Genomic DNA, 10,549 nt, shown 5'->3' on the forward strand with positions numbered 1-10,549 from the left:
CTTTTAAGAAATTTTTCAAAATATGTAGATCCCTTATTCTTCTCCCACCATCAACAAATAGAGCAATGGAACAACACAAGTACATGTAAGAAGTATATTAAATAATATCAACAAATGTTCCGTATTTCTGTGAATGCATTAGTCAAAATATATATAGTATATTACGGAACAAGAGATGAATGCACCATCTCTGTATTCAGAGACTCCACGTTAGGATGTGTTCTGACACCACTTGTTACGACTTCTGCACCACTTGTTAACAGCAGACACAGTGGCTGCGCCAAAGACAGAGACGGCGTGGAGTTTTACAATTATTTATTGAACTTTCTTTACAGTTTCTCCCTCGTCGTCGCTGCCCAGCCCTGCGGATCCCTCCGCCTGGCTGCTGCTGTGTAGATTCTCTGACAATGCGCGCAACGTGCGCCGCTGGTTGCACTCGGGAGCCACAGGCCACCAGTGCTCCGCTGAAATCAGGCTGCCCTGTGGTTGAGATGAACCCGTCGCCGTGAGGTCAGCTGCCGACGTCTGCTGCACCGGCGGCTGAGAAGCCGTCATTCGCGACGTCCGCCAGGTCCCGTCATGAACGGACCACGCACCGTGGAGCCGGGTTGCCATGAAGAGCGGGCGTCAGTCCCCGGCGGCGTCTGCGACCAAGACCGCGCTGCGGCCGGTCCTGCTGGAAGTTCTTGCTGTAGTTAGCCAGCCATGGTGTCGACCGAACTCGGGCTGACCTCCAGAGCTGAAGTTGGCACCTGGTGGCGAACGGATGACTCCTGCGAGCTGGAACAGCCTTCCGGAATCGCCACTTACGAAGATTGAACTTTCGGACATGGACCATTTCAGTCCTCAGATCCGAATTGCTTCCTAATGGCTTCTGTCTGTTGCTGCCTGCGCTCCTCTATTTATATCCCGCAGGAGGACGTTTTTTACCCTCAGTGGTAGCTTTTTGTTATTACTCCCACAGTATATTGCAGTGTAACTTAGCGTGCTGGCCTCACTTCCCCTTACTCAGCACTCACCAGGCTTCGCTCGGCGCTTGGTCTGTGTGCTTCCTTGCGTCAGTCCGTTGGTAGACTCCTGCTGTCAGCAAGGCTATCTGTGCGTGCTTATTTCGCAACGCCTCAGTCGCCGGCGTGCCTCTGTTTTGCCATTCTCCACTGCGTGAAGCGATGCTTACTAGATGTGGCCGCAACAACTGTAAGTATGAAACTTATGTCATAGGAATGCGTACCCCTGTGTTATAAGGGTGCCGCGGATGACAATCAAAGCGGCTCTGCTATGAAATGAAATGGTACTCCAAACCACCACTTCGGCTGTTGGCAATGTGGCGAGCGACTGTCAAGCTGGTAACCCAGCAGATATGTCTTCGTTGGTCATCGGGGCTGAACTGAAAGCAGGGCTCATCACTGAAGATAATTCTATTCCAGTCAACGAGACTCCAGGACGAAGACATGCCTGGAGACGCCTCGGACAGGGGTGAGATACCAACCTGACTATCGCCTGCCATACAGCCCTCCAACTAGAAATAATAGTCTGGGGTGCCATTTCTTTTCATAGCTGCACCCCTTTGGTTGTCATCCACGGCATCGTGATTATACAGCGGTATGTCGACAATACTCTATACCCCGTTTTGTTGCCCTTCATGGTAAACCATTCTGGGCCTACATTTCAGCAAGATGATACCCGCCCGCAAACGGCGAGACTTGTTACTGTATGTCTTCATGCTTACTAAATTCTACCTTGACTAGCAATGTCGCCTTATCTCTCCTCAACTGAGAATGTTTGGAGCATTGCGGGCAGGGCCTTCCAACCATCTCGAGTGTTTGTCAGTACATGTACATACATCTACCGAATTCCGTCCAGTTCGGATAATTCTTTCGTGGTGCGTCTTTTTTTTTTCTTAGAGTATATTTTTACTTCGAAACGTCTCGAACAATCAGCTTCTTCAACAGAATGTGGGAATTTCTATTTGCCAATTCCTACTCGTGTTAATATAAGATCTCTGATAAGTGTTGGTTCATGCCTGAACGTCTCTAAAATTTCTTCCCAACAACAGAAGCAAAATAGCTCTCGACATGAAAACTCACAAGCCCTCGATGTAGCCTTGCAATTGCGCACCACAACCCATTGTTGCACATGTCGGCACCAACGATGCCTGTCGTCGGGGTTCCGAGGAAATCCTTGGGTCCTTTCGACGGCTGCCTAAATTGGTGAAGCCGGCCTCCATCTCTCGAGGAGTGGAAGCCAAGCTGACGATCTGCAGCATTGTACCCAGGGTGGACCGGGGTCCTCTGGTTTGGACCCCAGTGGAGAATCTAACCCAGAGGCTACGTCGACTCTGTGACGAAAATGGTTGTAGATTCCTCGACCTACGATATGGGGTGGAACATTGTAGGACGCCCCTCGATAGATGAGGGGTGCACTACACACAGCAAGTAGCTACATGGGTAGCACAATACTTGTGGCGTGCACATGGTTTTTTTTTTTTAGATTAGGTTCCTCCCCATGGGAAACAAACCGCTGGCCTGAAAAATTACCAGTTCATGACACTGATGTGGGTGTGCCAATTGTAAAAGTCGTCAGTTCACCTACACAGGTCATTCGAAAGGATTTAAATATGCTTAATCTCATGTTAGTTAATTTGTCAAAGTGTCTGTAGCAAGATCCCCGAGTTAATCTCTGAAATAAACAGAAGCAATGCCAATATTGTGTTAGGTACCGAAAGCTGGTTGAAACCAGACATAAAAAGGAGTGAAATTTTGAACTCGGATTGGACAATGTTTAGGAAGCATAGGACTGATGCTATGGGAGGTGGCGTGTTCATTGCAGTTAAAAGCTGTTTAAACGCAGTTGAGATCGATACTGGGTCGGACTGTGAAATAGTCTGGATAAAGCTGTCAATCAGACAAGGATTGACCATTGTATTAGGATGCCTTTATAGACCACCAGCATCCGTAACAAACGTCGCAGAACGTTCTTAGGGAAAGTCTTGAGTACATAGGAAGTAAATGTCCAAATTATCCATTAGTTACAGGTGGAAACTTTAATCTAGCATCCATTGGCTGGGAAAATTACACGTTTATCACAGGGGGCAGAAGCAAAGATTCGTGTGAAGTTATTCTAGGAGAGCTCTCAACCTACAACCTTGAGCAATTGGTTACAAAACCGACTCGATATGGGAACATATTAGATATCTTGGCGACAAACAGACCTGATCTTTTTGAGGAAGTTAAGCTAGAAGAAGGTATTAGCGACCGTAACGTCGTTGTGGCTTCTGAGTCAGTGGAAGTTGCAAAAAAAAAACCTAAGGAACAGCGTAGAGTTTTCTTGTTTGGGGAAGCAAATAAAAGTATCATTATTGAATACCTTCATAGTCAGCTCCAAGCATTCACCGCGGGACACAAAGGTATTGAGCATCTTTGGTCGGAATTTAAAGGTATTTTCCACCATGTGCTAGAGAAGTATGTTCCTAGCAAAAGTATAGGGGAGGGAAAGGATCCACCTTGGTATAACAAACAAATTAGGAAGTTGCTGAGAAAGCAGAGAATTTTGCACAGTCGTTTTAAACGTAGTCACTGCCCCGCCGACAAGCAGACACTATGCGAGATGAAAGCAGCTATCAGAAGGACAATGAGAGATTCTTTTAACGAATTTGAAAGCAATATTTTATCTGCAGATTCTAAAAATAACCCCAAAAAATTTTGGTCGTACGCAAAACCTATGAACGTTACAAATAATTCAATACCTTCTCTTGCTGACGGTACGGGTAATTTAACTGATGATGATAAACAGAAGGCAGAAATTCTAAACCTAGCTTTCAAAATCTCTTTTACGGTAGAGGACTGCAGCACTATTCCCCCTTTCAATCATCGAACAAACGAAAGGATGATTGACATAGTGTTTAGTGTATCTGGAATAGTAAACAAGTTACCAGTTAAGATCCTTAGACGCCAGGAAGGCATCTGGCCCAGACGGTATCCCCGTAAGATTTTATGTTGACTATGCCACAAACATAGCACCATTCTTATCCATCATCTGTCAGAGATCATTGGAACAGCGGAAAGTTCCACGGGACTGGAAGAAGGCCCAGGTCACAGTAATCTATAAAAAGGATAGAAAATCGGATGCACATAATTACCGGCGAATTTCACTGACATCGATGTGTTGTAAAAACATGGAACATATTTTGTGTTCAGATATAATGATCTTTCTAGACTCTAAGAAGCTCATCTGCAGAAACCAGCACGGTTTTAGGAAACAGGGGTCATGCGAGACACAGCTGGCCCTCTTTGTGCATGATATACAACAGTCTTTAGATACCGGATCCCAGGTTGATGCCATAGTTCTCGACTTTCGAAAGGCGTTCGACTCAGTTCCGCACTGTCGCTTGCTACAAAAAGTGCGCGCTTACGGTCTATCAGTGACATATGCGGTTGAATAGAAAGTTTTCTAACAGACAGGGAGCAGTATGTCGTCCTCAGCGGGGTGATTTCAACAGAAACAAGCGTAACTTCAGGTGTGCCCCAGGGCAGCGTAATAAGTCCTCTGCTTTTTACGATTTACATAAACGATCTGGTTGATGGTATTGAAAGCGGCATTAGACTGTCTGCCGATGATGCTGTAGTCTACAGGGAAGTAGTATCACACGAAAGTTGTGAACAAATCAATGAGGATTTGCAGAAAATAAATGCATGGTGTAATGACTGGCAGTTATCTCTCAATATTAGCAAGTGTAACTTACTGCGTATAACAAGGCGAAAATCCCCATTAATGTACGAGTACAAAATAAATGCCCAGTCTTTGGAAGCGGTAACATCCGTCAAGTATCTGGGTATGACTATTCGAAATGATCTCAAATGGAATGATCATATTACACATATAACGAGTAAGGCGAACTCTAGATTGCGGTTTATTGGTAGAATCCTGAAGCGATGCAGTCCTTCAACAAAGGAAATAGCTTACAATACTTTAGTTCGTCCAGTCCTGGAGTATTGTTCGTCTGCATGGGACTCTTACCAGTTGGGTGTGGTTCAAGAGATTGAGAAGGTCTAAAGAAGAGCGGCAACACTCGTGACTGGTACACACTTGCAGATAGACGGCGAACTAAACGGAAGGGTCTGCTCACTAAATTCCGAAAACCGATCTTCACCGAGGATATAGAGCATATATTATTACCACCAACTTTTAAATTGCGCAATGATCGCGATTCAAAGATAAGGGAAATAAGAGTTCTTACTGAGGAGTTCAGATAATTTTTCCCTTGCGCGTTCCGCGAGTGGAACAGAGTGATTGGGGGGGGGGGGGGGGGAAGGATATGACTTTGGCACGAATTGTGCCCTCCGCCACACACTGCTTGGTGGCTAGCGGAGTATATATGTAGATGTAGATGTAAATTTAGAAGCATTACAGAAAGCCTAATCCACCATCTCCAGGCTTCATGGGGCTTTCATGCCCCAGATACTGGATGCCGACTCTAGCGTCCGTCAATGGACGAGCCCAAGGACGGACCAGGAATCATACGTTACAGCTCCTACGATTACCAGCATAATCAAACATTTCTTTTATGGGAGCAGTCTGCATTTCGTCGTCCAGTGGTTAGCGTTTCTGCCTCTAGATCACGAGGCCTCATGTTTAATTCCCGTCTGGGTCGGAGATTTAACTCTCTCGGGAACTGGTTGTTTGTGTTGTCCTAAGCATTTCATCTCACCCTCAGCAATGTGCAAGCCGCTAAGGTGGCGTCTAATGGAAAGACTTGCACTAGACTGCCGACCACCTTAGACGGGGTCTTCTGGCCAGTAATACCATCCGGTCATGCTCATCAACATGGTAGGAACACTGAACTGCTACAATCTCTAAACCGAAAGATGCCTCTGTTTATGTAAAATAAAAAGAGAAGGAATTTGGATGGTTGTTGCTTGCGTTTCAGCAACCAATCCAAAGGAGGAACAAAATAAACATCATTTTTGTTACATAGAGATAAAAACGCAGACAGTGAGGAAATATTTTGGGAAAGAGGGTGCCACTATTTCTGCCACTAATCGGTTGTGCAAGGTGGGGCGCGTCAGGTGGCGACACAGATCCATCATAACGTGGCGCCGCGCCAGGTCCGAGCCGCGCGGCCGCCTTGGACTGCTGCCATATCCCCGGCCCCGCTAATTGCGAACTGGCCAGCAGAGCCGGGAGTGCCGGCTTCCTCCTGGCAGCCTCCTGGTAAACACGCGTGAATAAAAAACTCAGCCGGAATCCGAGACACTCCACGACACAGTATTCCTGACGCCCCCGGACACCTTCTCTTTGCTCGGAACACCTGCTCTGTGCACCTGAGAGGTAGCATCAGCAACTGCCAGATCATTCAGGTTCTGGAAGCACAAAAACGGGTACAGTAGGTCGTCATCCTCTAGTGTAGCTTCTAATTTGCTCGCTCTAATCTTAAATGAAGAATACAGTGTTATTTTTATACATAACATGAAAAACATGTAAGGTGTAATAGCTATACACTATCTGATCAAATGTGACACTAATTGGTTCCTACTCTTCGCCTTTATGACGGCTTGAAGTCTTCTGGTGTCACTTTCAGTGAAGTGTCTGAATGTCTGTAGGTGAATGTCAGCCCGCTCTTCCTCAAACGCCAAAACCAGAAAAGGCAGTGGTGTAGAACGCTCGAGTATAGAGCGAAGTCTGCCCTTTAATTAATTCCTAAGCTGTGACACTGAGTTCATATCGGTCCTCTGGGCAGGGCAATCCATTTCAGGAATGTTATTGCCCACAAACCGTTGTTCACAGATGCTGCTTTACTGCTTTATGACAGGGTGCATTCTCATGCTAATACAATCACCGTCTGTGAACTGTTCCTCCACTATATGAAGTAAACAGTGCTTTAAATGTGCTCATACCCTTCCGCATTTAGCGTTTTCTTAAATGCAGTAAGGAGGCCACATTCTAACCACGACCACCAAACTCGCACCTCCCCCCAGCCCCCCCCCCCCCCTCCCAATGCCATAATACTACCTCCTCCGTACTTCACTGATGGCACTGCACGCGATGGCAGGTTACGTTCTCCAGCATTCGGCACACTCAAACCCTCCCATCGGTTTGTCTTAGAGTGCAGCGTGACTCATTGCTCTAAATCACTTGTTGCTGTTCATTCACTGTCCACTGACGCCACACTTCACACAAACTCAATGTTCTTTAGCACTGACCACAGAAATGTTTGATTTATGAGGAGCTGCTCAATCATTGTAACCCATTCTTTTTTACACTCTACACACATTGTGCTGGCCGGCCGCGGTGGCCGTGCGGTTCTAGGCACTTCAGTCCGGAACCGCGTGACTGCTACGGTCGCAGGTTCGAATCCTGCCTCGGGGATGGATGTGTGTGATGTCCTTAGGTTAGTTACGTTCAAGTAGTTCTATGTTCTAGGGGACTGATGACCTCAGATGTTGAGTCCCATAGTGCTCAGAGCCATTTGAACCATTTGAACACATTGTGCTAGCTGGTCTGCTGGTAGCACTATGGAACCCATGAGTGACTTCATCCAGTCTTTTCATGTGACTGTTTACAGTCGCTCTCCGCATTGCTCGACAGTCCCCGTCCGTCAGTACACGAGGCCTCTCTGGTCTTTCTTTACCCATTGTTGTTCCTTCAGATTCCCATTTCACAACCACATTCCCAACAGTTCAAATAGATACCTTCATACGGTTCAAATGGCTCTAAGCACTATGGGACTTAACATATGAGGCCATCAGTCCCCTAGACTTAGAACTACTTAAACCTAACTATTCTAAGGACATCACACACATCCATGCCCGAGGCAGGATCCGAGCCTGCGCCCGTAGCAGCAGCGCGGTTCCGAACTGAAGCACCTACAACATCTCGGTCAGAGCGGCCGGCTGGATAACTTCAGAAAGGTTGAAACGTCCCTGAGGGGTCTGTTATTCAGATGACATCCAATGACTCTTCTGCATAACTAAGTTCTTCTGACCAACCCATACTACTATAGCGCTTCTCTACTGACAACACAACACACTCTTTCTCATTTTAAACTCGTGTGTCCACCTCTCGTGATCTATAGTCACTGATGTCGCATTACACAGGGTGCCCAGATACTTTCCATCCGACAATGTATGTCCAGAAACGCACTTTTCTCATGGTAGAAACCATTTCATTCATAAGCACACTGGACAAAAATTAATCACCACCAGAAGTCTAGCTTCTACAGCTAAGTACCGTACTTGACAAGCCAACGTACAGTGCATGATACGAGTCACACTGTACCAATATTATCGATTTTCTTTTCAATTACTGAGCGAGGTGGCTCAGTAGTTAGCACACTGGACTCGCATTCGGGAGGACGACTGTTCAATCCCGTCTCCGGCCATCCTGATTTAGGTTTTCTGTGATTTCCCTAAATCGCTTCAGTCAAATGCCGGGATGGTTCGTTTGAAAGGGCACGGCCGATTTCCTTCCCCATCCTTCCCTCACCCGAGCTTGCGCTCCATCTCTAATGACCTCGTTGTCGACGGGACGTTAAACACTAATCTCCTCCTCCTCCTCTTTTTCATTGCATTCGCATATGAGTTTAGTAATGCCTGGCTCCTGACAGCTGTCTGAATATTAGTAATGCTGTGCTCTGCATGTTGTACTCTCACTGAATCTTCTGAAATGAGGGGGCAGAACTGGGTGAGCAGAATCTTAAGAAGATGCACGGAGAAATACACTTACATGCACTGAGTAGAAGAAAAGATGGCATGCTCTGGTGGTGTCTGTAGCACCATCCACTTTGTTATGAGGCAGTTATTTATACTTTATATTGTAATAGGCACATACCAGTAGTCAGTATAGCCGATCCTTTAACAATGCATGATAATTGCAGACATTTTTCACTACTGCCAATGATCATGCAACTAATTACTTTTTCTCCTTCTTTGTAATATTACAAATGTTTACAAACCACCCAAAACAACATGGCCCGATTTTGTCCTACACACAGCAGAACATCCTGCAATTTACATAGGAGACTTCAGTAGTCACCATGAACTTTGGAAGTACTCTCAAAATGATGAAAATGGGAGCATGCTTGCAGAATGGATCGAAGAGAATAATCTTCATCTAGTGTTTGATGCCAAAGCTCAAGGCACTTTCAGATCAGCTGCTTGGGACAAGGATTCAAATCCTGACTTATGCTTTGTTAGCTGCAACGAAACTGGCTTTCCCATCAACACCACAAGGAAAGTGATAGATGCCTTTCCTCACAGCCAACACAGACCTGTATTAATACAAATTGGCTGCACTTTTCCTCTCATACGATCAACTCCGCATGCTCGATGGAATTTCCAGAAAGCCGACTGGATGAAGTTTTCAACGGAACTGGATAAGACCATTCGATGGATACCTCCATCACATAATAACTATCAACGCTTCATTGGTGCAGTAACAGCAACAGCTAAAAAGTGTATGCCAAGAGGATACCGAAAAGAATATGTTCCAGGATGGAATGAGGAAAGCGAAACACTGTACCAATACTTCCAGCAAAGTGGTGACCCAGAGATAGCTACGGAACTATTGTCCAGCTTGGACATGTCTCGGAGGCAGAAATGGGCAGAAACAGTCAAAACTATGGACTTTACCCACTCTAGCAGGAAAGCATGGAGTCTTCTGAGAAAACTGGGAGGAAGTGCACCAGCATGCAGAAAATATTCCGAAGTAACACCAGACCAAATTGCTTCCCACATCATTACCACCTCAAGAGTACCTCCTGACAAGAAACATACAAGACAAATCAGACGACAGCTTCGTGACCTTAAAAAGAAGGCATCTCCCTCATCTGAGTACACCCATCCCTTCACAGTTTCAGACATTGACTCTGGACTGAAGAACCTCAAACCTCTTAAGGCACCTGGATTCGATGGTATCCACGCAGAATTCCTGACCCATATGGGAGGAAAAGCTAAGAAATGGCTGGCAGAATTCTTCACTGACATCCTGTTGACTGGTCAACTTCCATCTGAGTTTAAAAATGTGAAGATAATATCTGTTCTGAAACCTGGCAAACCCAGCAACAGGGTAGAAAACTATCGCCCCATTTCCCTACTCAGCTGCTGCTACAAGCTTTTTGAAAAGCTAATATATAACAGAATAAGTAGCGCTATCTTAGAGAACGTTCCAGTTGATCAGGCAGGCTTCAGACCAGGGCGTAGCTGCTGCGACCAAGTACTGTCTCTCACATCCTTCATAGAGTCAGGATACCAAATGAAGCAGAAAACATCTGTTGCATTTGTTGATCTAACTGCCGCCTTCGACACTGTGTGGAGGGAAGGCCTTATCTACAAATTTCTCCGCATCATACCCTGCAGAACAATGGCTCGACTGATTAACAGCATGCTAAGTGATCGGAAGTTCCAGGTAATCACTGGAAGCAACATAAGTAAGGAGAGGAAGCTGAACAACGGATTGCCTCAAGGATCAGTTCTCTCACCCTTACTGTTCAACCTATATCTATCTGATCTACCTGACACTTCGTCCAGAAAATACTGTTATGCCGATGACCTGG

Source organism: Schistocerca piceifrons, chromosome 1 (assembly GCF_021461385.2).
Source record: "Schistocerca piceifrons isolate TAMUIC-IGC-003096 chromosome 1, iqSchPice1.1, whole genome shotgun sequence".
NCBI classification, from domain to species: domain Eukaryota; kingdom Metazoa; phylum Arthropoda; class Insecta; order Orthoptera; family Acrididae; genus Schistocerca; species Schistocerca piceifrons.